This window comes from Schistocerca cancellata, chromosome 6, assembly GCF_023864275.1.
Source record: "Schistocerca cancellata isolate TAMUIC-IGC-003103 chromosome 6, iqSchCanc2.1, whole genome shotgun sequence".
In the NCBI taxonomy this organism is placed as follows: Eukaryota; Metazoa; Arthropoda; class Insecta; order Orthoptera; family Acrididae; genus Schistocerca; species Schistocerca cancellata.
Window position 1 is genome coordinate 549,756,959 of NC_064631.1, and position 26,592 is coordinate 549,783,550.

General features: G+C 43.2%; 1 protein-coding gene across 1 annotated transcript in view; it reads left to right on the forward strand.

The window, feature by feature from the left end:
* The window catches only part of LOC126191279 (peroxiredoxin-6-like), a 153,150-nt gene that overhangs the window by 90,500 nt on the left and 36,058 nt on the right, over nt 1-26,592 (forward strand). The window lies entirely within an intron of this gene.

The window sequence follows — 26,592 nt, forward strand, 5'->3', positions numbered from 1 at the left end:
GGTTTTGTGCACTACTATTTCTGTCATGTTTACATCCTGACCCATTATTCCGCGAGTGATCACACGCTGATTTTGCGTCTTCCTGTATCAAGTCTATAGAATCTAGAACAGACAGGAAGTTTTCCATATCGCTTTCTGGTACGTGCATTAATTTCTCTTTGATATGAATGGGTAAATGTGATTTTAGTAGTCTTATTATGTCTCTTGGTGATATAGGTTCGTCCCAGTAGCGTGTTTTGTTTATATATTTTTCAAAATACCGTCTCAAATTCCCCAGACGAGGTGAGTACGGTTCGGGATTATATACTTCTTTTCTTAGCCGCTCTTGTATACAAGGCGACCAATATTTCGATAGAAATGCCCTTTCGAACTGTTCATATGTCATGCAGCTGTCTGCTACTTCTGTAGCCCACAACGCTGCGTCACCTTGAATGTACGACATTACGTATTGAATTTTCTGTGTTTCATTCCACACACTGGGCAAGATATTTTTAAAGCTTTTTATGAATACCACTGGGTGTACTGATTTCCGTTCAGTAGTAAACGTTTGAAATTGTCTATTTTTGATTAAACTTTCTTCCACTAATATTTTTGAACTACATGGTTTTGCTCCTAGGACATATGCTGTGTGCTCCGAACCGAAGCTACAGCTCTTCGCATTGTCGACTACAGATTCCTCATTGTTGTATCGCGTATAAGTTTGTGCGTTGCCAAAACCGTGGGCTGTTGGCGACAGAGGTTCCTGTTCCAAGTACTTTCTGCTTTGTGCTAAACCCTTCTCCAGGTCGGATATCCGTTTGTTCATGTTCACTTGCCACTGCGGAATATCCTCACTGAGTATTTGTTTGATGGTTTGCACGTCGTTCTGTACCTGACTATTTACTGCGGTACTGCACGTTTCGGGATCTCTATTTGCTATGGCTGCTTGCACTTTGGAATTAATGTTCTTGTCAATCTCACACTCCTTCACTTCTAGCCATGAGTTGAATTCTGTTTCAATTTTAGTTGCTTGTTCGTTCCACTTCTGCTCTACAAGCTGCGTGGAATCTATTTCTAGCTTTTCTACTCGATTAGCTAATACACCTATTTCGTCTACCCTGTTAGTGTTTGCTACTCGCAGGTTGTTGACCTGTTCAGTCAGCTCCTGCACGGCCTTAGGTATCGACTCATAATTCTGTTTCATATCTGCAATCTCTTTTTTCATGTTTTCTAACGATTGCACAAGTTGCTGGTCCCGCTCAGCTTGCCGGCGATCTCGCTCAGCTTGCTGGGCAAGTAAATTTTCTGCTAGCCTACGATCTCGCTCAGCTTGCTGGCGGTCTCGCTCGACTTGCTGTTGCGCAAATTCTGCCTGGTAATTCAGCACGCGCTCTAATATAGCCTGAAGCGAATACCCACCAGGCAGATTACCACTCTCTGGTTCCTGCTTTTCTGGTGGTGGTACAACTTCTTTCTCTACATCCCCTTGAGGACTAGTGGGCGGTGGCACCACTTCCTGTGCCCCTGCCCCCACATTCTCACATGTTATATCCTCAAAGAGAGTACTAGTACTACTTGAGGTACCCGGTTCCACATTTCCTGCACTAACTAATTGTTGTTCCTCAGTATCCATATTGCTCGGACGTTGACTACGCGACTTAACCATATTCCTAAATTGCTTACTAAAACACAAAGTCTGACAGTTTTGCCCCTTGCACACAAAATACGTTAATTTATCTACACTAACTGCACACTAAAAATTACTATCTACCATCAACTTTGTCCTGTCACAAACACTAACATCAAACTACATACAATATGCATACCACTAGCGAAATGAGATCACTTCACTGGAGCTCGACTTCTACAAACAGGACAACTACACTGTAGTCTTACCTTTAGTTTATCTTATCTCGGGGTTCGGCTGCCCCCGGATTACGTAGTCGTTACAGCTTCTCAGTACTATCAGGATCGTCTTCTCAGACTCGTTTGCAGTAGTACGTTTTGTCATGAAAGAGTGTTTACACATTCATTAATACATAGCATTGATCATGATATACATACATACATTCATCACTAAATACATATATATCTATACATACATAACAATCAACACTGAAAGAAAAATACATAAAATTTTATATTTGTGGCCACTGCAAATTCGGGCCCCGCGTTTTTGGGCGACAGTTTCGCGTAATAGTTCTCTCTCTCGCGAAATGTAAAATTATTGCTCTTTGGTTTCTTTATTCTCTTTGTAACAACACATTTACGGAAAGAGTTACGCGAAATACTTTTATCAATGCTGTGCTTTGCTTTTCATTATCATCATTACCTTTTAGCGGAATAAAATGTATATATGGAAGGTTGATTGTTCTGGATCTGGCCTACAATTTAAGGAACGATTTTTAGTAACTGCAACTCATGCTAGAAATCAATATATCTTCCCTACCTCATAATGAGTAAAAGTTGAAATTACTTTGTTATGAACACTAATGTTACAGTCCGTATGATCGTTCAAAAACACAAGTTCGCAGTGGATTTTATTTCTCGTTAAAATGCTATTTCACACCACGACTAGCCCAAGAACATGAGACTCTCATTAAAAAATACGTTGTCACTATAAAGTTTGCCAGATCAGAACGGAGCACAGCAAGATTCCTATCAGATTCTGAAGGTACATTAAATTATTTGCACTGTAAATTATATCCTATCAGCAGCCCGCGTCAATCTGCAACACATCATAAAATCCGCTGATCTTCACTGCTAGTCTGGGAGCTAAAAGAAATAATATTATTTTACTATTATTTTACCGCTTCCTTGCGGTATGCTCGACTATATTGTAAGTCGTTTAAATACGCCGCGGCAGCGGCTTTTCGTTCTCCACGCAGCTCAGCACCACAGATAATATTTATATAACTGAAAAATGTCTCAACAGGATGGGATAATATGCAAGCAAGCTTAACAATAAATGATACAAGTTTTCATTTAAACAACTCTATTAAAACCTTTAAATATCTCAGTGATTACAGACCTTTGTGAATTCAGACATAATGGCGTCAAATGCTTAGTTTCGACAAAAGAGTGCTACATTCGCGTTCTCTACGACAACAACAGGAGATCTTACTCGCGCAACTTCCAAACTAAGAAGACAAAGACATTAATCTACATCACGTATTATATACTAGTTCATTTCTTTTATCTCTGTTTAACATTTATCTTCTGTGTCGGTTTTATTACTCGCCGACGCAGACGTTTTCAAAAATAAATAATAAAAAAAAAATACATAATTTTATGCAATGACACAATATGATACATCTAATTCTCTAATTACTACATAATATATTGTTTTTGTTTCTCTAGACGTTACACCGTCATTAAGCGGCGGACTTAATATTAACTTTTCTTATAGCTTTCCACAAGAGCAGAAGTGATACAATCATTTTAAAAAAATTATTTAATTTAAATCTGAATAGTTCCATGAGTTAATTTTGCGAAAGTTCAAATACATCTAGAGATACCATTTGTCGTAGATCTGTGAACTTTGGACTTGACTGTATTTAGACGAAAACCAGTTATGATAATCTTGTAGGGAGCCTGGCGTTCATTTAAATTGAAAACAAACATTTATTGTGGCCTCCTATAAGATACTTTGCTTCTAACGGTCTCACTTACGTAAAGAAAATAATTAATGCTAACCTCTAATCTTACGTAGCATTAAAAAGCATAAAACCAATATGGAATATTAAAAGAGAACCGTTAGATACGCTAGGAAGCCATATTCTTGTCATTGTAGTACGTTTCTTATCAACGGTGAAATGTATCTATTTTCATATCTTCTGATACCAGTTTTTGTTGTATTTTGCAATCTTTGAAAATGACGTACAGTCGAAATACGCGAGGTTGTTGTAAAAGTGAAAGTGTGGTCAAGACATAAGAAAAGTTATCGAAATCGCATCTAAATGACCGCGTCGTTTCACAGCATTTACATGCAAAGGGCAGTTGAAATAATAGTGTTGACTGCACTATTTGCTTTCTAACTGTTCATGGGAGTGTGATTGTCGATTCTAGAAACCCTGTCACAGACTAAGGAGAGTGTGTCAGTGACATTCTTGCTCTGTAAGAAAAGTATGTGAGCTATTGCGCTGGTATTCACAATTTTCCGGGAAGTTAGACGAGTCGTATTTACGGGTTACCGGCTTCGGTGGATTGATACAGTTAAGGGAGTTGCTTGCGATGACTCAGCACTGCGGCAGTCACGTGTTTTCGAAGTTAGTGGTGGCCAATGAGGACACGGTGAGCTGACACATGCCGAGGCCTACGATCTCGTGGGCCTCGCAGGTACTTTTGTGACGTAGCACTACAGCGTCACCTCTGAAGCGGGGATTTTGTCATATCACGTCGAAGGTGTCGGACACGGCAATGATATTTACTGTCGCCTAACTTACCGTCGCCCAAATTTTGGCATCCCTCAGATGCCTACTAATGAATACCAGAAAATCTTGAGGAAAGTTTCCCAGCAACAGAGCTATAAACTCACGAAGCCATCATAAGACTCAAAAACAATAAAGCAAGTGGTAAAGCCTCCATTATGGTATAATTACTGAAATGTGTCAGAACCAAGTATTTATATGTCATCTGCACTTGCTCTTTGAGAATTTTCTGAATTAAGAAAATACTCTAGAAGAGTGGAAAATCGCATTAATCCTCCCACTTCATGAAAAGGGAGGGAACAAAATGTCAACAAGTACAGAGGAGCATCTACTCTTGCTAGTGGCATATAAAATAGTGTCAACAATTCTCCTAAAAAGGGTTAAAAACTGTAGATGAAAGCTGGGAGGATATCAGAGTGGTTTTCGAAAGGCGAAATCCTGCGTAAGAACATAATTTTAACTTAAAATGAATAAATTGCCACAAAATATTAACGGTAATAGTATCATTTATTGATTTCAAGAAAGCACTTGATTCTGTAGACGGAGAAACAATATACAAAAGCATTAGAGAATTCCGTGTTAAAGAAAATTAGCAAATATATTTGGCGAAGCACTAACAAATACGAATCTAAAGTTAAAATTTATGGGTGACGTATCACAGCCATTCGAAATTAAAACAGCTGTTACACAAGGAGATAGCTTGTCATCTTTACCGTTTAGCTGTATTTTAGAAAAAAAATTGTAAGGCTCTAGAATCTGGAGATAAAATCACCAAATTGCAGCAGTAATTCTGGGAAGAAAATGCAGTAGAATTAAAATAAACTGCCTTGCTTTTATAAACGATTTAGTAATGCTTTCAAAAAATCTGACAGAAACAGTTACTAAGACCATCTGGAAAACGTAGAAAATAGAACTGATCTCAATATTTCCGCTGGAAACAGAACATTCTTGAGAAATATAGAAAGATACACCAAACTACATAGAAACAGGTAAAATAGTAAATTTAAATATTATTGGAGAAACCATACAGCAGAACGGACTACAGAAGTTTCAATACATGTAAGAGTTAGTGAAGTGGGAAGTGCGTAGTTTGACAAAAAATATTTGCAACAAGAGATGTATGTCTAGATAAACAAAACTAAAACACCATACCACACTGGTAAGACTGGAAGGTTTATATGAATGTGAATGCATAACGATGTACTGTAAGCTGGATAGAATACAGGTAACTGAAAAACGGCTTATTAAGAAAGTAATAGGTGCAATAGAAAATCACAGATAGTTGGAAAACGAGAAATAATAAGACAATCTACTGAAGTACAGAGAAAAGAACAGAAGTAATGCGAGAGCAAAAATTAATCTTCTTTGGACAGCTCTGGCTAACGAGAGAAACAGTCCTGTATTTCTGGGAAAAGAAATCGACAATAGCATGAATTCCCTAAATAAAAAAAGAACTAGAAAGAAACAACAGCAAAGATTTGAACAGAAAATAACCTTTTTAAGAATGAAATACAATATTCAGAAGGCTATAGAGTCAGAAGAAGTAAGAAATCAGGAACAACATGGACAGAAAAAAGGAAAAACAACAACATCTGGAAAATGAAGGAATATCAGAAAAATAGGAAAAACAAAGGAAGAAAGGAACTGCAGTTGTTACGTGATCCTAGTTGGTCAATACAAAGATAAAAAATGAAAAAATACGCATATGAAATGTTTTTATATAATAATAATCTGTTTACATAAATTATTATCGCTATAGCATTACTTTCAAGAAACTGAAATTCTAGAAAAGACATTCTGAAAAGCATTCTTCCGAAAATTTCCGAAGTACATGTATCATACAGCTGATTTAAGAGCTGTAGTAGTAACAAACTCTTACAACTTTGACGTCATGAGAATTTACTCAGTCTAAAGTCAAAGGCTTCGATCAACATTACGACTGTTTCACTTGCGACTACAAATGTGAACAAAGGTCTACAGACAAGTTAGTCTTTCTGTGATTGTTTCCTTATAGTCTAGGTGCCTGTGATAAATAAGGACAACCATTTTATGCTAGTTGGTGTTTTAATACGTTGTTATTGACGCCTTAACAAACAAAAGTGCATTATCAAAAAGTTCTGTTTCGGGGACATGCGACACCCCCCTATTTTCAAATATGTCGTAAAATGTAATGTCCGAAAACTACCTCATACTAGCCAAAACTATTTTTGCATCATTTGCAATATAAATTGTTGATGGATAAGGTCAGCAGCACCTAACGGGGACTAAACGCCATCAGCAACATTCCAGAGATGTTAAAAACGTATACAGCGTAATCATTTTATACTATTCGAAAGCTTCGTCTTTTGCTTCGCTTCTCACCATATTATCATAAGAATAGAAAATAGATTATTTTGGGGGATTTTGGGTGATCATTACCGTAGAAAATGACAATGCGAGCGCGATGCGCGCCTCGCGTTTTACTGATTTTTATTCTAAGTTATTTTACCGTGTTATAGTTCTTATGTAGTATTATAGTTATTTCATTGTATTATAGTTATTATGTAGTATTATATTTATTATATAGTATTATAGTTATTTTTAAAGTAAGTCTTTCAGGTGTGATTGTTTAAAATATTTATGACAATAAACAAACGTCTATTATTAATATAAGTATGTATTTTAATACTTACAGTGCAATATTGTTATTAGTAATAACATTCGTTGCAGAACATATTATTCAAATTGCTGACTTTTTCTGTCAATTGACAAATGTAATAAATTGGGGATACATAGATAGAAAGACCCTTTGCTGTATGATTAAAAAATTACAGGACAATCTCTGGAAGTAGTTACTGTCATAATATATCTAGGATATACGTACCGAGCAACTTGAAGTGGAACGACCATATGAAATTAGTAGTGTTAAGGCAGACACCAGGCTAAGATTCATCGGCATTGGAAGACTCCTCAGGAAACGTAGTCCATCAGCAAAGAAAGTAGCTTGCAAAACACACGTTGAACCAATACTTAAATTTTGCTCGTCAGTCTGTGAAACGTACAAGATAGGCCTCATTGAGGGAACAGAAAAGACCCAAAGAAAAGCAGCACGTTCCGTTACATGTTCATTTAGTAAGCATGAAAGCGTCATGGAGATGCTCAGCCAAATCCAGTGGCAGCCGCAGCAAGAGAGCCCTTCTGCATCAAGGAACCGTCTACCGCTAAAAAGCCGGCCGCGGTGGCCGTGCGGTTCTAGGCGCTGCAGTCCGGAACCGCGGGACTGCTACGGTCGCAGGTTCGAACCCTGCCTCGGGCATGGATGTGTGTGATGTCCTTAGGTTAGTTAGGTTTAAGTAGTTCTAAGTTCTAGGGGACTGATGACCTGAGATGTTAAGTCCCATAGTGCTCAGAGCCATTGGCCATCTACCGCTAAAATTCCGAGAGAGTTATATTCCTACACACACCCTTCAATGGCTTGCGGAGTATAGATGTAGATGTAGACTCATAGCGCTAATAATGCATAAAAAACTTTTAGCTAGTATGAAGTAGTTTGCGAACATTACATTTTACGAAACTTTTGAAAGTGCGTAAGTTTCTGATGTTCCAGAATACAAACATTTTGGTAATAGGCTTTTGTTTTTTAAGTCGCCAGTAACAGACTATTAAAATACCAAGTAGTAAAAATACTTGCACTTGTTTGTCACGGGCTCCCGGATTATTCGGGGAGTGTCTTTCACTTCCCTCTTGCCTTAATCCCTGTGGTTTGCCAGGCCTATTTGTGGTGTCATGAACCGTGTTAGATTTTTCGTTGGCAGATGAGTGTAGACCTTTACCTCGTTGGCGATCAGGACGCCAACCCATCCACGTAGAAAAGAAACTAAATAGAATGTGATGTTGAAAATTTTACTCGTAATTTTCTTGGTATCCTTGCCATTTTAGAGACAGTTTTCGTGCTAATTTACTCTCTGTAAGTTAGTTAAAAAATGTGGAAGTTGATATACAAATACGTAAAGATATAAACACTGCGACCAATTTTTTTTTTGAGGAGGGGTCACATCTCCCACGCCCCTCCCCTTGGATCCTTACCTGTCTCCAAGATTGTTAGCAGCCGTTCTCGTACTTTGAGGGCGAGGCAAGTAACATAGGACACCCCAGATATATACATAATGAGTAAATATATGGAGGTGCAGTCTTCGCCAAGTTGTAGCGGACAATATATCCACTCTCTTGATCTGGGCGGGCAGGTCATTTGCAACGTTCACAGATGCCGATTTATAACACATTGTGTTTTAATGAAACTGTACACCATTTCCTGTGGCAGTACTTAAACGAACTTGATTAACTTGATAACAGCGCCACAAACCACTGTACCGCATGTGTCAGCTGTACTGTACCAAATGAAAGCAGACACGCAACTCAGTTACAGTTTGCATATTTATTATTATCACAGCCTCATCGAGTTGGCCACGAACACTGATACACTTTATAAAGTAATTCAGGACTGCTCTTTCACCTCGACCTATCGCAGCACAGACCAGATTTTTCTCCTACGCTGGGAGTCAACGAAACGGAATGGAAGTCAACGTTATCATCAAATGATGGCGTATTCACCCTAGATGGTGGGATATAATTCTACTAAACTCACATCTCTTTTTATAACTCTGAGGTCGCCTGCGACCTCTGGAACCACATCGAATCGATTGCTTCAGACGAACGCTAGGGTAGGTGGGAGTATAGCCCCTTGTGGAGTATTTTAATTGACTGCCATCTATTCAGGAGTTGACCACCAGTTTGTAGGTTTGTCTTATTGTAGCTTATTGTCCCATGGAAGTTTGTGCTCCAGAGGTGAGATACTGAGTTTTTTACTACTTACATTTAACTTTTCTGATGTTTTACTTGAACGTTGTGTAATGTATGGTTTGAAAAGAAGAATCAACGAATTACTCGTTGTTAATCCTATATTTAAGCTTCAGTTACGCGTGGACATATTTGTTCCACTTGGTCACTAAAATCAATGGTGTCACATTTGTCAGGAAATGGCGGAACGGGCAAATTTCCGGAGGTGTTTTGGGATAAATTCCCTCAACTCCAAAAATGTGTCGATGATTCTTCAGTGATAACACAGCAAAAGACGACATTCAACACATACTGCGTGAGCTTATCTGATCTGAAGATATAACTTCGCTGTCTAACGCCGGCCACGGTGGCCGAGCGGTTCTAGGCGCTACAGTCCGGAACCGCGCGACTGCTGCGGTCGCAGGTTAGAATCCTGCCTCGGGCATGGATGTGTGTGATGTCCTTAGGTTAGTTAGGTTTAAGTAGTTCTAAGTTCTAGGGGACTGATGACCTCAGATGTTAAGTCCCATAGTGCTCAGAGCCATTTGAACCATTCGCTGTCTAAAATAAAGATTTATGGGAAACATTTTTGGCAAAGAATTGAATCTGTGCATTTGCTGTCGACACGCAACAAAGAACGAACGGAAGAATGATGAATGAAAAAAAAATGGTTCAAATGGCTCTGAGCACTATGGGACTTAACATATATGGTCATCAGTCCCCTAGAACTTAGAACTACTGAAATCTAACTAACCTAAGGACAGCACACAACACCCAGCCATCACGAGGCAGAGAAAATCCCTGACCCCGCCGGGAATCGAACCCGGGAACCCGGGCGTGGGAAGCGAGAACGCTACCGCACGACTACGAGATGCGGGCGGACTTAACAAAAGGCACTATTTACACGGTAGTTTGAACTCATTCAGGTTACTCTACTATTCTTGCTTTCGTTCAGAAAGAAGCAGTATTTTTTAAGCATTATGTTCAAATATACGAGATATTTCAGTTCAGTATTGTACTGAGTAACTTTTCTTCAACACAACAATATTACAAAGGGTTGCTTCAAGTGTTTTTATTATACAGTCACTAAGAGGAGCACTGCGGGGCTTTACTCCATTTTGTGAGATAAAACCCCGCAATTTTTGTTTTAGTTAAATTGTATATATCTTTGTAATTAATAATCACATAAAGCTGGAATTTGGAAGGGTTATAGGTAACAACTGAACCTTTGATTTCAATTGAAGTTTAAAGGATACCCCTCATTGAACACAATCTTAGAAAAATTGAAAACTGCGGGGCTTTATTTCCACCTACCCTACTTTGTAAACTATAATGGCCAGGGGTGCCGATGCAGTAATATGCCGCATCACCTTTCCAGGCAACGTCGTAGCGGAGATGGTTTGCCATTGCCTTCGTTCGCCCTTTTATGAATTGTCAAGTGTGTATCTGTGTGGATGACTGAGATGAGCGCTTGTGCACTATAGTGTACTTGTCGACTACGACATTACTGCACTTGGCCTTTCGTAGCTGTAATGGGAAACACACGATGTCCTTACAGTAAACACGTACAATGGTGAGTAAGGAAAACTAATCGCACTGTGAACCCTTTCAGGACAGTTATGGGTATGCTATGAAGTGGTTCACGACAAGCCCACGGAAGCACCCTCACTCCCATGTACAATAGTATTGTGGTCGATTGATTTAGTGTTGTGTCTGTGTTGTTATGGATGGGGGGAAGGGAGAGACTGGAACCCGGTGCCAGCACATAGATTACTCCTCTGGAATTGCACAAAAGGGGTCGACGGGCTTAAGCCCCATGCAGACGGATCACCATCAGCAGTGTCACATGACTTCACTTCGTGAGACAACGCGGGGAAGTTCGGAATTTAATCCATGACATTGGTGCAAACACTGATGAACAGGTACTTCAGGCCACAAACCCTCCTCTTCTTGCCGCCCAAATACTGGCTGCTGCTGAGCAAGTGTGTAAAGAGACCAAGCAGCGAAGGTCATCAGTCTCTTCTTCACCACCCTCACTGCCCCCAGCCTCCTCCAGAACAGAAGCAGTGTACCCAATCTGTCTGTATATAGAGTAAATACTATGTGCAACCGTGAGAAACTGCCCAATTTTTGCGTAGCGTGTGTCTGAGGTGGAACATGGGAACCAGACTTGTATACACCTAGTGGGATGTGGGAAACCGCCTAAAAACCACATCCACACTGACCAGCACGCCAACCCCTCGTTGTTAGTCTAGCGGGAGGATTCGATCCAGGACCGTTTAACAATCTATGTAGTTCATGTCCATTATAATTATCCGGGCTGTTATGCCGTGGTCGGTTGATGAATTCTGTGGTGATTCCCAACGTTTCGTCTCCGACTGCGGGAGACATCTTCAAGGGGGTCCGTGGCTTGATGGAAGGTCCAACACACACACTGGCTCGCTACTGACTGCCGCTAAATTCCGTGTCCGCGCGCCCCCGCGCCGCGGCGTGACGTCACGTGTTTTGAAAACGTCAGTGCAATTGGCCGCTGTCCGTCGCCGTCGATCGCCGTTGCCATCACCCAGTAGTGGACGAGTGGTACACATCTTCTTTAACACCGGCATCCATATACCGTTTAATTTGCGCCCTCCTCCTTTCGGTTGAAATTATTTGGGTGTTTAGCGATTTCGATTGCCTCCCTGTCGAGTCTTTCGTAGTATCCGCTCGTGGCCGCTAGTACTTGCGTCTCCTCGAAACGAATATTGTGGTTCCCTGGCTGGAAAGCATGCTCCGCAACAGCTGATCGTTCCGTTTCTCCTGTTCTACAATTTCCCTTGTGCTCTTCCAAACGTTTAGAAACAGTTCTTTTGGTGGTACCCACATAAACATCACCACAGCTGCATGGGATCCTATACACTCCAGATTTTTCCAATGGTTTGCGAGCGTCCTTGGCAGGCCTAAGGTATTCCTGTATCTTCCTGGTGGGCTTGTAAATTACGGTAATATTCCGCTTCGTCAAGATTCTCCCTATTCTTTCCGTTACATTTTTAACAAACGGCAGGAAAACCTTAGATTTTGCAGTAGCCTGTACGTCAGTATGATTTCTGCGTGGCTGCCTCAACGCACGTTTTATTTCGGCGGACGAATATCCGTTCTTCGTTAGTGCATTGTGGAGATGTTCCATCTCAGCGTCGAGCAACTCAGGTTCAAAAATATTTCTAGCTCTGTCCGCTAACGTCTTGATAACACCCCGCTTCTGTTGTGGGTGGTGGTTCGAATCCCGGTGCAAATAACGGTCCGTGTGCGTGGGTTTGCGGTACACTGAGTGGCCCAAACTACCATTTTCGTTTCTAAACACAAGCACACCGAGGAAATGTAGTTTGCCGTCTACCTCCTCCTCCATTGTAAACTGAATTCTTGTGTTTATACTGTTCAGATGTTCGTGGAACCGGTTTAGTTCCTCCCTACCATGTCTCCACAACACAAACGTGTCATCCACGTGTCGGAACCATACATTTGGTTTCTTGCTGGCAGTACCTAAGGCCTGTTCTTCGAATTTCTCCATAAAGAAGTTTGCAATTACGGGACTTACGGGGCTTCCCATAGCCACGCCATCCGTTTGCTCATAAAACTGTTCATTCCACTTGAAGTATGTGGTCGTCAAACAACACTTAAACAGCTCTAAAATATCGGCAGGAAAAATTCGATCCAGCTGTTCCAATACATCATTAAGTGGAACCATGGTAAACAGCGATACCACATCGAAGCTGACCAATATGTCCTCCGGCTGGACCACTATGCCATTCAATCTGCTGATGAAATGTGTCGAATTCTTTATATAAGAGTCCGAACGGCCCACATGTGGTTTTAACAGCGTAGTCAAAAACTTGGCTAACGAGTAGGTGGGCGAACTAATGGCACTTAGTATCGGTCTTAACGGAACATTTTCTTTATGAATTTTGGGCAATCCATAAAGCCTCGGTGGTAGCGCAACCGAACTGCAGAGACCTTTCTGTACACTCTCTTCAATGGAGGACTATTAACCGCGACACAGTTCTGAGAACGTTGTTAGTAGTTGACCAAAGGGAAGTTAGCAATGGTTTTAGCGAAAAGTAAAGATTCAGCAGTACTGACAGTAGCAAAGATACAGTAACTCAAGGTTTGGAAGTCATAGAAGAAAGTAAGAGTGGGGACTGAATAAAATTATCTACGTCTTACTTTCATGCAGCCATCGGTAAACAATCTATGCTTAGACTGTTGAAACCAGTATAGCCACTATCAATACAAGGTGGTCAGAAAGCCTGAAAACTTGTAAGGGCGTCGCAGGGTAGGTTGCGCTGAGAAATAATTATTAAGAAAAAGATACGATACGCTGCGCCGTTCCTGATTTAATTAGCAATGAAAACAAATCAGGCTGTTGCGCCGGCAAATTCAAGCGGCCCACCAAATATAAATAGCGTCGGTTGTTCTGACAGTGTAGATCAGGTGTAGTCAACCTTTTTTGCCCACCGCTCACTTTTGTATCTCTGTCAGTAGCAGTTTTCTAACCGGCCTCCGGTGCCACAGCAATGGTGATTTAGGAAGTCGAGAAGTGAATTAACTTTATCAAAATTGTAAATCAGAGTTACAGCAAGTTAAAGCATACTACAATGGTAACTTACCAAATACTTTATGTCCAAATATTACGAAAACCTAATGAAAACGTTTTTAAAAATCACCACCTCTTACCGCCCATCATGTGAGCTAGAAAGCCAGCTAGTGGGCTGTAGGGACCAGGTTGACTACCGTCAGTGTAGATGATAGGGCGTGAGACGGTTCAATCTTCGGCTCGGTTTCGATCCTTACTACCGTCCCACGTCCAATTTTTGAATCAATCTCTTGTTTAGTTTAAGGAAATCAAACGAAGTACACGTTTGGCTACACCAACCCTGGCGGGCCACGTGAATTTGCGCAAGCAACGGCCTGACTGACCAACTGCAATCCTAATTAACTCGGAAACGGCGCAACGTATTGATTTTTTTTCTTAGCAATTATTTCTCAGCGCAACCTATCCTGCAACACCCTTATAAGCTCTTCGGACTGCTTCTGGCCTCCCTGTATGTGTGAGCAGTGACTGAAAAAACTTTATGGTGTAAATAATGTGACGACTGCTGCTCTCATCCAGTAACGTGCTAAATGTAAGTAGCATAAGCACTTCCTGAATAAAAAAATCGCAGTCAGCAGCAAAAATAGGCTTTAATTTGAGAGAGAAATCACATCGCCTATCCGCCTTCTATTAATTCAGTTGCAGAATTTCAGAATTTCCAGCTATGTATACAGGGTATTTCAAAAATGACCGGTATATTTGAAACGGAAATAAAAACTAAACGAGCAGCGATAGAAATACACCGTTTGTTGCAATATGCTTGGGACAACAGTACATTTTCAGGCGGACAAACTTTCTAAATTACAGTAGTTGCAATTTTCAACAACAGATGGCGCTGCAAGTGATGTGAAAGATATAGAAGACAACGCAGTCTGTGGGTGCGCCATTCTGTACGTCGTCTTTCTGCTGTAAGCGTGTGCTGTTCACAACGTGCAAGTGTGCTGTGGACAACATGGTTTATTCCTTAGAACAGAGGATTTTTCTGGTGTTGGAATTCCACCGCCTAGAACACAGTGTTGTTGCAACAAGACGAAGTTTTCAACGGAGGTTTAATGTAACCAAAGGACCGAAAAGCGATACAATAAAGGATCTGTTTGAAAAATTTCAACGGACTGGGAACGTGACGGATGAACGTGCTGGAAAGGTAGGGCGACCGCGTACGGCAACCACAGAGGGCAACGCGCAGCTAGTGCAGCAGGTGATCCAACAGCGGCCTCGGGTTTCCGTTCGCCGTGTTGCAGCTGCGGTCCAAATGACGCCAACGTCCACGTATCGTCTCATGCGCCAGAGTTTACACCTCTATCCATACAAAATTCAAACGCGGAAACCCCTCACCGCCGCTACCATTGCTGCACGAGAGACATGCGCTAACGATATAGTGCACAGGATTGATGACAGCGATATGCATGTGGGCAGCATTTGGTTTACTGACGAAGCTTATTTTTACCTGGACGGCTTCGTCAATAAACAGAACTGGCGCATATGGGGAACCGAAAAGCCCCATGTTGCAGTCCCATCGTCCCTGCATCCTCAAAAAGTACTGGTCTGGGCCGCCATTTCTTCCAAAGGAATCATTGGCCCATTTTTCAGATCCGAAACGATTACTGCATCACGCTATCTGGACATTCTTCGTGAATTTGTGGCGTTTCAAACTGCCTTAGACGACACTGCGAACACCTCGTGGTTTATGCAAGATGGTGCCCGGCCACATCTCACGGCCGACGTCTTTAATTTCCTGAATGAATATTTCGATGATCGTGTGATTGCTTTGGGCTATCCGAAACATACAGGAGGCGGCGTGGATTGGCCTCCCTATTCGCCAGACATGAACCCCTGTGACTTCTTTCTGTGGGGACACTTGAAAGACCAGGTGTACCGCCAGAATCCAGAAACAATTGAACAGCTGAAGCAGTACATCTCATCTGCATGTGAAGCCATTCCGCCAGACACGTTGTCAAAGGTTTCGGGTAATTTCATTCAGAGACTACGCCATATTATTGCTACGCATGGTGGATATGTGGAAAATATCGTACTATAGAGTTTCCCAGACCGCAGCGCCATCTGTTGTTGAAAACTGTAACTACTGTAATTTCGAAAGTTTGTCTGCCTGAAAATGTACTGTTGTCCCAAGCATATTGCAACAAACGGTGTATTTCTATCGCTGCTCGTTTAGTTTTTATTGCCGTTTCAAATATACCGGTCATTTTTGAAACACCCTGTAGCATAAGCACTTCCTAAATAAAAAAATCGCAGTCAGCAGCAAAAATAGTCTTTAATTTGAGAGAGAAATCACATAGCCTATCCGCCTTCTATTAATTCAGTTGCAGAATTTCAGAATTTCCAGCTATGTATACTTGGATTTAGAGCACTGAGAATAACGCTGTAATTAGTTGTTCCTTTCCTCTCCGACTAGCCAGACAGAAAAAGGGGAGGCATGACTTGGCGTGAAGCGATACCTGTGAGCCGACTGATAAAAGAGTCCGTGATGGCGCGAGTGCTCGAGCTGGCGCAATGGCGTAGTCGGTCACATCGGCCAAGGTTGCTGGTGAGACGGACTCTCTTGTTGTGTATCTCCGTCTCTCTCTAACGCCGTCAGTGACTTGCGGAGTCTGGGGAACATCCTCTTCAGCTGCTTTCCTCTTACAGCCTCATCATCCACGCAGTACTGCACACATTGGATACAATATGTACCTTTAGTGATTTTAGTTTCGTTAAAAAAAAAAAAAAAGGTTAAGTTCAACCCATTTTCCCAGAATGCATGTGACCTATAAATGAAATTAGTATCTCAGTACCAAAAGTAAATAGTTTCCTTTATGTGTTCTGTTGTTGCAGTCTTCAGTCCGAAAAATGGTTTTATGCAGCTCTCTGCGCCAATCTATCCTGAGTGAACCTCTTCACGTCTGCATAATTAATGCAACCTACATCCATTTGAAGCTGCTCATTGTGTTCAAGCCTTGTTCTGTCTCTACACCTGTTACCTCTCCACACTTCGTTCCATTACCAAATTGATGATTCGTTGATATCTGAAGATGTGTTCCACCTATCAATCTCTTCTTTTAGTCAAGTTGCTCCAGTTTTCCTTTTTACCCAGTTCGATTTAGTACCTCTTCATTTGTTATTCCATCTACCTACCTATTTTTCAGCATTCTACTGTCACACCACGTTTCATACGCTTCTGTTCTCTTCTTGTCTTAACTACTTATCATCCACTTCATTTTCGTACAAGGCTACACTTCTTACAAATAACTTCAGAAAAGACTTAAATTTGTATTTGATTTTTGTGTCTTCTCTTTTTGAGAAACGCTTTTGACTCTCCCTGAGTTCTTTTCGCAGCTGTTACCACTCTTACATCGCCATTTCTCTTACAATCACCAAACATGCATGTCAGTTCCAGTGATTTTTGTGTATTACCGTCACGAACTACATGTGTTTGTGCCATGCTGCGATGTTGCTTAAGTCAAAAGAAAGAGGGCCTGCTAGACAGTTATTATATGGTTCAAATGGCTTCAAGCACTATGGGACATAACATCTGAGGTCATCAGTTCCCTAGTCTTAAAACTACTTAAACCTAACTTAACCTAAGGACATCACACACATGCATGACCGAGGCAGGATTCGAACCTGCGACAGTAGCAGCAGCGCGGTTCCGGACTGAAGCGCCTAGAAGCTCTCGGCCACAGCAGCCGACAGTTATTATATGTATATCCATTGTATGATTATCTGTGAAATCATGCGAAACGACACATTGTGAACGTTAAGAACACAGCATATGATTTTTTGTGAATAGGGCTAGACACATGCCATTTAGGGTTTATTAAAAAGCAAATTAAAAACGAATATAGTTAGTCTTTAACGTTACTCATATAACTTACACAAATTTAGCATTTTTTAACTATCGATGCCTCCCCCCCCACCACCATCTCTCGCCATCTCCTCCTCCCCCCTCTCTCCGTACATCTCCTCCTTCCCACTGCAGTCCATTTCCTCCCCTCACTCTCTCTGTCCGTCTATCCCTCACCTACTCCGTCCTTCAGCCTTGTTTATTATTTTTTCCAAAGAAACCATCATGGGAGTTGCAGACGCTTAACAACCGGTTTTTGTCATTGGTATGCGGGTTATCGGAGACCTCTCCCGCCGCTGGATGCGTGTGGACAGTGGCGTAAATGACACTATTTTACATAATTTTAATCTGCCCTGCACTCGTAATCAAAACTTACTGTGAGAAATAAACGAAGCCACGCATTTTCACAATACAGGCTTTTCTTTCTCGTACTCGACTGAAATAGAAAATCTGAGCATTACTGCTTAAAAAAATAAAATGGCCCCAGTCAGTTTGAACGCTGAATCGAAGAACTTTTCGAGATTTTTGCTGACAGCGTTTCCCCTTCATACAGTACACATATACACTCCTGGAAATGGAAAAAAGAACGCATTGACACCGGTGTGTCAGACCCACCATACTTGCTCCGGACACTGCGAGAGGGCTGTACAAGCAATGATCACACGCACGGCACAGCGGACACACCAGGAACCGCGGTGTTGGCCGTCGAATGGCGCTAGCTGCGCAGCATTTGTGCACCGCCGCCGTCAGTGTCAGCCAGTTTGCCGTGGCATACGGAGCTCCATCGCAGTCTTTAACACTGGTAGCATGCCGCGACAGTGTGGACGTGAACCGTATGTGCAGTTGACGGACTTTGAGCGAGGGCGTATAGTGGGCATGCGGGAGGCCGGGTGGACGTACCACTGAATTGCTCAACACGTGGGGCGTGAGGTCTCCACAGTACATCGATGTCGTCACCAGTGGTCGGCGGAAGGTGCACGTGCCCGTCGACCTGGGACCGGACCGCAGCGACGCACAGATGCACGCCAAGACCGTAGGATCCTACGCAGTGCCGTAGGGGACCGCACCGCCACTTCCCAGCAAATTAGGGACACTGTTGCTCCTGTGGTATCGGCGAGGACCATTCGCAACCGTCTCCATGAAGCTGGGCTACGGTCCCGCACACCGTTAGGCCGTCTTTCGCTCACGCCCCAACATCGTGCAGCCCGCCTCCAGTGGTGTCGCGACAGGCGTGAATGGAGGGACGAATGGAGACGTGTCGTCTTCAGCGATGAGAGTCGCTTCTGCCTTGGTGCCAATGATGGTCGTATGCGTGTTTGGCGCCGTGCAGGTGAGCGCCACAATCAGGACTGCATACGACCGAGGCACACAGGGCCAACACCCGGCATCATGGTGTGGGGAGCGATCTCCTACACTGGCCGTACACCACTGGTGATCGTCGAGGGGACACTGAATAGTGCACGGTACATCCAAACCGTCATCGAACCCATCGTTCTACCATTCCTAGACCGGCAAGGGAACTTGCTGTTCCAACAGGACAATGCACGTCCGCATGTATCACGTGCCACCCAACGTGCTCTAGAAGGTGTAAGTCAACTACCCTGGCCAGCAAGATCTCCGGATCTGTCCCCCATTGAGCATGTTTGGGACTGGATGAAGCGTCGTCTCACGCGGTCTGCACGTCCAGCACGAACGCTGGTCCAACTGAGGCGCCAGGTGGAAATGGCATGGCAAGCCGTTCCACAGGACTACATCCAGCATGTCTACGATCGTCTCCATGGGAGAATAGCAGCCTGCATTGCTGCGAAAGGTGGATATACACTGTACTAGTGCCGACATTGTGCATGCTCTGTTGCCTGTGTCTATGTGCCTGTGGTTCTGTCAGTGTGATCATGTGATGTATCTGACCCCAGGAATGTGTCAATAAAGTTTCCCCTTCCTGGGACAATGAATTCACGGTGTTCTTATTTCAATTTCCAGGAGTGTATTTATATGTCATTTGTGTTTTAAAAAAATGTTACTAAAGTAAACTAGTCAAGAACTTTCGGCACTGTTTATGTATCAACGGCCTAGCTGCAGTGGTAACATCGACACCCGTCAGATCACCGCACTTAAGCACTGTCCGGCTTGGCTAGCGCTTGGACGGGTGACCGCCCGTGTATTCCTAGCGCTGTTGGCGAGCGGGCTGCACTCAGCGCTTGTGAGGCCAAATGAGGAGCTACTGGGTGGTTATAATAAAACGTTCCCTAATTAACACAAATTCTAACACGGAAACTAATTACTGTACGAGGACCAGACTTGGTAACATTAATGTCATGGACATGGGGAAGAGAAATAATGCAGCGTCAGTTGAAATGAAACACTTTTAATGCGCTGCTACGGTGCATCATACAATTACATACTGGTTCCACTACTGCTACGAAAGGGGCTCAATATGGCTCCCATCAGTGTCCATAGAGTCTGGAAGTGCAGTATTGCACTCTAAGCAGCAGAACGAAGCAACTCAATAGGTATGCTGGCTACCTCTCTTGATATGCTGCGGTTCAGATGCACATGTGTGAATGCTCCTCTGGTAAACCATGTCCTTCAGGTAGGCCCACAACCTGAAATCACAGGGAGTGAGATCAGCTGAGCGTGCCGGCAAAGCACTTGGAAACGACCGACTGATAATTCTGTCGTTTCCAAATGTGTTTAGAAGCAGGTGAACTTCACGAGTGATGTACGGTGAGGTCCCATCTTGCATGAAAACTTTTGAGTTCAATGTCTCTCTCTCTCTCTCCTGTAGGGCGGGTATGACACGCTGACAAAGCATATAGCTGTAACGCTGGCCAATCACACTGCAAGTCTTTGGTCTTTGAGAGTCAACCTGTTCAAATAGGAATGGGCCAATGATGAACTTAGCCGTGAAGCCACATCATACGGTGACACTTTCACCGTGCAGAGGAACTTCATGCACAGCAACTGGAGGTGAAGATCCCCACACTCGACTTGTGTTCACCTCACCTATCAGAGAAAAATGAGCTTCATCTGTCCATAGGATGGTCGTCAACTTCAATCCTTGCGAAATAGTGGTGAGAGAAGTCAACATCTTGTTGTACGTCCTGTAGTGCAAGCTGTTGTACGATATCGTTCTTGTACGGGTACCATTTGAGAATGGTTCGAAGCACCTTCCGTACAGTGGACCAAGGGATGTACAATTGTTGTGACACAGCACGCGGACTGCCTGACGATCGGCAATTGCGAGCAGCGTTGTCTGCCACAGCAACAGCGATTTCATCAACCACCTGTGGTGCAATTTCCGGCCTCTTCCCGGAGCGATGCCCAGTTCTCCAGATGACTCGAACTTCTTCATCATGCTGTGCACAGCAGACGGAGAAAGAGGACCCTTCCATAATCCTTTCAGCCGGCGATATTCTCGAAGTGCAGCTGCAGCATTTCTGTTGGTTTGGTAATAGAGCCTCACCAATAAAGCCCTGCTCCTTTCTTTCCAAGCTCATGTTGACACGTCAACAAGTGCACTGCGACTGTTCAGGTGTGTGAGACTGTGAATCACGATGACTGGTCACGGCACCTGACGGCCACAGTTGGAACTGGACAATGGCGCTGTGACGCGTGGAAATCATGCACCCCACACTCTGGACATTAATGCTACCAATTTTGATACTCGTACAGTAATCAGCTTCCGTGTTATAACGCGTTAAATAGGGGAAGTTTAATTATAACCACGCGGTGCTTGACTGAGAAGTGGCGACTCCGTTCGCTAGGACTGCTTGCTGTCGGGAGAGCGGTGTGCTGACCACATAACCCTCCACATCCGCACCCAAGTGACGTCTATCGGCTGAGGACGAAACGGTGGTCTGTCGGTACCGTTGGACCTTCCAAGGTCGGTTCGGACGGAGTTAGTTTATGTAGGTTTATTCACCATGTATATTTAAAAATACACTCCTGGAAATTGAAATAAGAACACCGTGAATTCATTGCCCCAGGAAGGGGAAACTTTATTGACACATTCCTGGGGTCAGATACATCACATGATCACACTGACAGAACCACAGGCACATAGACACAGGCAACAGAGCATGCACAATGTCGGCACTAGTACAGTGTATATCCACCTTTCGCAGCAATGCAGGCTGCTATTCTCCCATGGAGACGATCGTAGACATGCTGGATGTAGTCCTGTGGAACGGCTTGCCATGCCATTTCCACCTGGCGCCTCAGTTGGACCAGCGTTCGTGCTGGACGTGCAGACCGCGTGAGACGACGCTTCATCCAGTCCCAAACATGCTCAATGGGGGACAGATTCGGAGATCTTGCTGGCCAGGGTAGTTGACTTACACCTTCTAGAGCACGTTATGTGGCACGGGATACATGCGGACGTGCATTGTCCTGTTGGAACAGCAAGTTCCCTTGCCGGTCTAGGAATGGTAGAACGATGGGTTCGATGACGGTTTGGATGTACCGTGCTCTATTCAGTGTCCCCTCGACGATCATCAGTGGTGTACAGCCAGTGTAGGAGATCGCTCCCCACACCATGATGCCGGGTGTTGGCCCTGTGTGCCTCGGTCGTATGCAGTCCTGATTGTGGCGCTCACCTGCACGGCGCCAAACACGCATACGACCATCATTGGCACCAAGGCAGAAGCGACTCTCATCGCTGAAGACGACACGTCTCCATTCGTCCCTCCATTCATGCCTGTCGCGACACTACTGGAGGCGGGCTGCACGATGTTGGGGCGTGAGCGGAAGACGGCCTAACGGTGTGCGGGACCGTAGCCCAGCTTCATGGAGACGGTTGCGAATGGTCCTCGCCGATACCCCAGGAGCAACAGTGTCCCTAATTTGCTGGGAAGTGGCGGTGCGGTCCCCTACGGCACTGCGTAGGATCCTACGGTCTTGGCGTGCATCCGTGCGTCGCTGCGGTCCGGTCCCAGGTCGACGGGCACGTGCACCTTCCGCCGACCACTGGCGACAACATCGATGTACTGTGGAGACCTCACGCCCCACGTGTTGAGCAATTCGGCGGTACGTCCACCCGGCCTCCCGCATGCCCACTATACGCCCTCGCTCAAAGTCCGTCAACTGCACATACGGTTCACGTCCACACTGTCGCGGCATGCTACCAGTGTTAAAGACTGCGATGGAGCTCCGTATGCCACGGCAAACTGGCTGACACTGACGGCGGCGGTGCACAAATGCTGCGCAGCTAACGCCATTCGACGGCCAACACCGCGGTTCCTGGTGTGTCCGCTGTGCCGTGCGTGTAATCATTGCTTGTACAGCCCTCTCGCAGTGTCCGGAGCAAGTATGGTGGGTCTGACACACCGGTGTCAATGCGTTCTTTTTTCCATTTCCAGGAGTGTATATAGTTATTATCTGTCCAACTGTTTATGAGAGAATCGTGTAAAATGTTGACGTAAATCGGTCAAGAGCTTTCCGAGATATTTGGTAACAACTTCAAACACCTACTTGTCTTTAAATAGTAGTATAGATTTGGATGCAATAAGAATTGTTAAAAAGGACCCTATGATGGAAATAAAGTTTACGTATCAGATATTTTATGTCATTGGGTAAATGATTAAAAATTATTGTTGTTCTATTTTGAACTCCATTCTGAGCCACTAACAGCTTTAGTCAGATTAATGTAGATAATTTCTCCTTCTGCTCTTGTAGCTATGAACATCACTGGTTTTCTGATAGTGAGGAATTTCGTTAGGGAATGCACTTATTGAGGTTGTCAAAATGCCTATCTGAAGACGTGGCTCAATGAAGACCGTGAATGAACACCAAATTATCCTAACTAACCTCTTTTTTGCACTCAGCACTATCTTTATAAGTGATGAGTTAACCCAGAAATTATACAATAAGATATTAATCAGTGTATACACGAAAAATATGTTTAGATATTGATTTGTTTGTGTCCACTGGAATGACATACAGTGATGACTCAGAACAATAATTCTTCTGAGAATGCAAATGTGAAATGAGTGGTTTCCATGGTATGTCGAAATGGAAACCTTCGTCTCGGTTTAGCTGATAGTTGCTAATATTACTTCCGCAGCTTCCTTGAACACTGAATCACAATACAATGAGGCTATGACCAGTATATTTACCGTAATCCATAGACTGTACAGAGGAAGTACAGTGTTCCGCTAGTGCAGAATAGTTTGACTATTAGGCGGGTTTATCGCTGGTGTGCCATGCACCGCTTTGTACAGCGCATATTTTTTGTCTTGTGTACCTTTTGCCACACTGACCGAGAATTTGATCTGTACTGACCCTTCTTAAACGTAGATAATCTTTCATATATCCAACTGGCTAAGACAGCAGTTTATCTGGGATCTGTGAAAGACGACCCGCTTTTGCGAAAGACGGTTATAGATGAAATCCTTTGTCAGTGCGGCAAAAGGTGCATGGGGCAAACAATATGCACTGTTTATTACATTAATTTTTTTAATGTCTAGAGCACAATTTTCCTTTTACAATTAAAGTACGATAACCAGGTTTGGTTGTTATGTAAAACCGTCCGCAGATCGTTCAAAAAGTAAAAAAGCGGTGGATATGCATTGGAAAGCATCATTAGTTGTAGTCATGCAGTGACATGCATTAGTAAATACCAAGACGACCAAGACAAATGGATGTCATTGCATGGCTGCAGCTAATGATGCTTTCCAATGCATATTGACAGCTTTTTTACTTTTTGACTGACTGAAAATGATATTGATAGCAACAGAAGCTATTTACCGTACTTCAGTTGTAATAGGGATGTTATGGTCTAGCACTTAAAATTTATTCCTTTCAAATTTTTATTTAATAAACCACGTAAAGACCATCGGACTCTCTCTGACAATGTCAAGCTTCACTAATATGCGCTGTGCTGGAACGGTGCATCTATTATCAGAGACAAACACGCCTTCTACAGACCAAGAGATTTGCGTTGGTTGAACAGTGTATTTCCACTGGCCAACCCGTGGATTACGGTCGCAGGTTCGAATCCTGCCTCGGGCATGGATGTGTGTGATGTCCTTAGGTTAGTTAGGTATAAGTAGTTCTATGTCTAGGGGACTGATTACCTCAGATGTTAAGTCCCATAGTGCTTAGAGCCATTTGAACCATTTGAACATTTGGTTACGGAAAGGTACTGGCAATAGTCTCATCGTACTGAGATTTAGTCCTCAAAGAAGCGGCTGAATTACAAATAGTAGACAACTTGTTCAACCGAAGCGAGGATTTCCGGTGTGCCAATCATGGAAAATATTCATTACACCTCAGCACTCTCAGGGAAATTATTGTTCTGAGTCTTCCCTACCTGGCATTCCATCACATACCACCCATTTTGATAAACAATCGCGTAATTCGTAAGCACTGTGGATTTGCTGACTTCCAGCTTACTTTTTTTTACTCTTGGACATACAAAGTTTTATGAATGTCTCACACTCTTGTTGTTATCTCTGGTGCGGTTCCTGTCCGCCGAGGAAAACTGAAGAAACACAGCCCTGTAGCATTATTGGTATTCTGCTTGACACAGACACATGGATTGAATATGCTTAGAGTTGTAAAACGACATGAAATGGAATGAGCACGTAATGTCGGTTGAATGAAAGGCGAACGGTCGAATTCGATAATGGGAGAACCATAGGAAACTGTAGCTCATTTGTAAAGGAGACTGCGTGTAGATCACTGGTGCGAGCCGTTCGTGAGTACTTCTCAAATATATATTTGTAGCCCCCATCTGGTCAGATCACGGGAAGATATCGAAGTAATTCAGAGACGTGCCGCTGGGTTTGTAACCGGTAGATTCGATCAATACATGAGTATTACGGAAGTGCTTCGTAAACTGAAATGGTGCATGGGGGCTTTATTAAATAATTTTTATAATTATGCAAATAATTTTTTTTACTGTCTGTCCGGTTACGCAGTCTCTCGTAAACGGTTGGCCCTGACTAGTATTATTACGCAATCTGACTGCATGAAACAACAACAAAGAATGAAAGGAAAATTTCAGTTAATACAATTAATTAATTAAGTCCCCAGCAACTATAAAATCTACGAAACAACAAACACAAGTGTAGCTGTTCTGTATGTGGTAGTATGACTCAACGCACATCTGGCACGGTTCTTCTTCAACAAGACAAGAATTTTTAAATACCAATTATACTGACGTGATAAAAGAAAATTAGAAATACTATAATTGCGCAAGAAAACCAGAATTACACTCTAATACAAGAACACACGCCAGATGCTTTGTTGACTGAACCTGTAATGACACATTATTCAGGTCACTGAAAGAATAAAAGAATAAAAGAAAATACCTCCATATATATTGACGAAATGCACTCTGACCATTAAAATATCTCCATTAGAACAACATCTGCTATCTCTCCCATCAAATAACTGCATAAAACATGGAACAAACACTCCCTACTACCACATATCCACTCCGAGTTCACGACAAACAGTGTCCACCACAACCTCTCGGCCAGAACTGTTTGCCGCTACGTCTCAATAATCACTGCCAGTGGAGGCGGCCGAACAAAACTCTCTGGCGCGATCTCTGGCGCTGTGGCTCAGTGTAGCCACCTTTCAATGGGAATCACTAGAGAAGATCTTTCCGCAGAACACTGTTGAGAAAGGTTGGAGAACCGACATTTGTGACAGGCTGCAGAACGATTCTACTGCCATAAATGTAGATCTCACGTAAGGACGCTAATACAAGATAAGAGAATCGCGGCTCGAAGGGAAGCATATAGTCGTTTTCTCTTCGCTCCATTTGCGAGTAGAACAGGAAAGGGGATGACTGGTGTTGGTAAAAGGTATCCTTCACCATGCACCATATGGTGACACGTGGATTATATGTAATGATAATGTAGGTGTACAAGCAGACACAAGCGCCCGTTGTT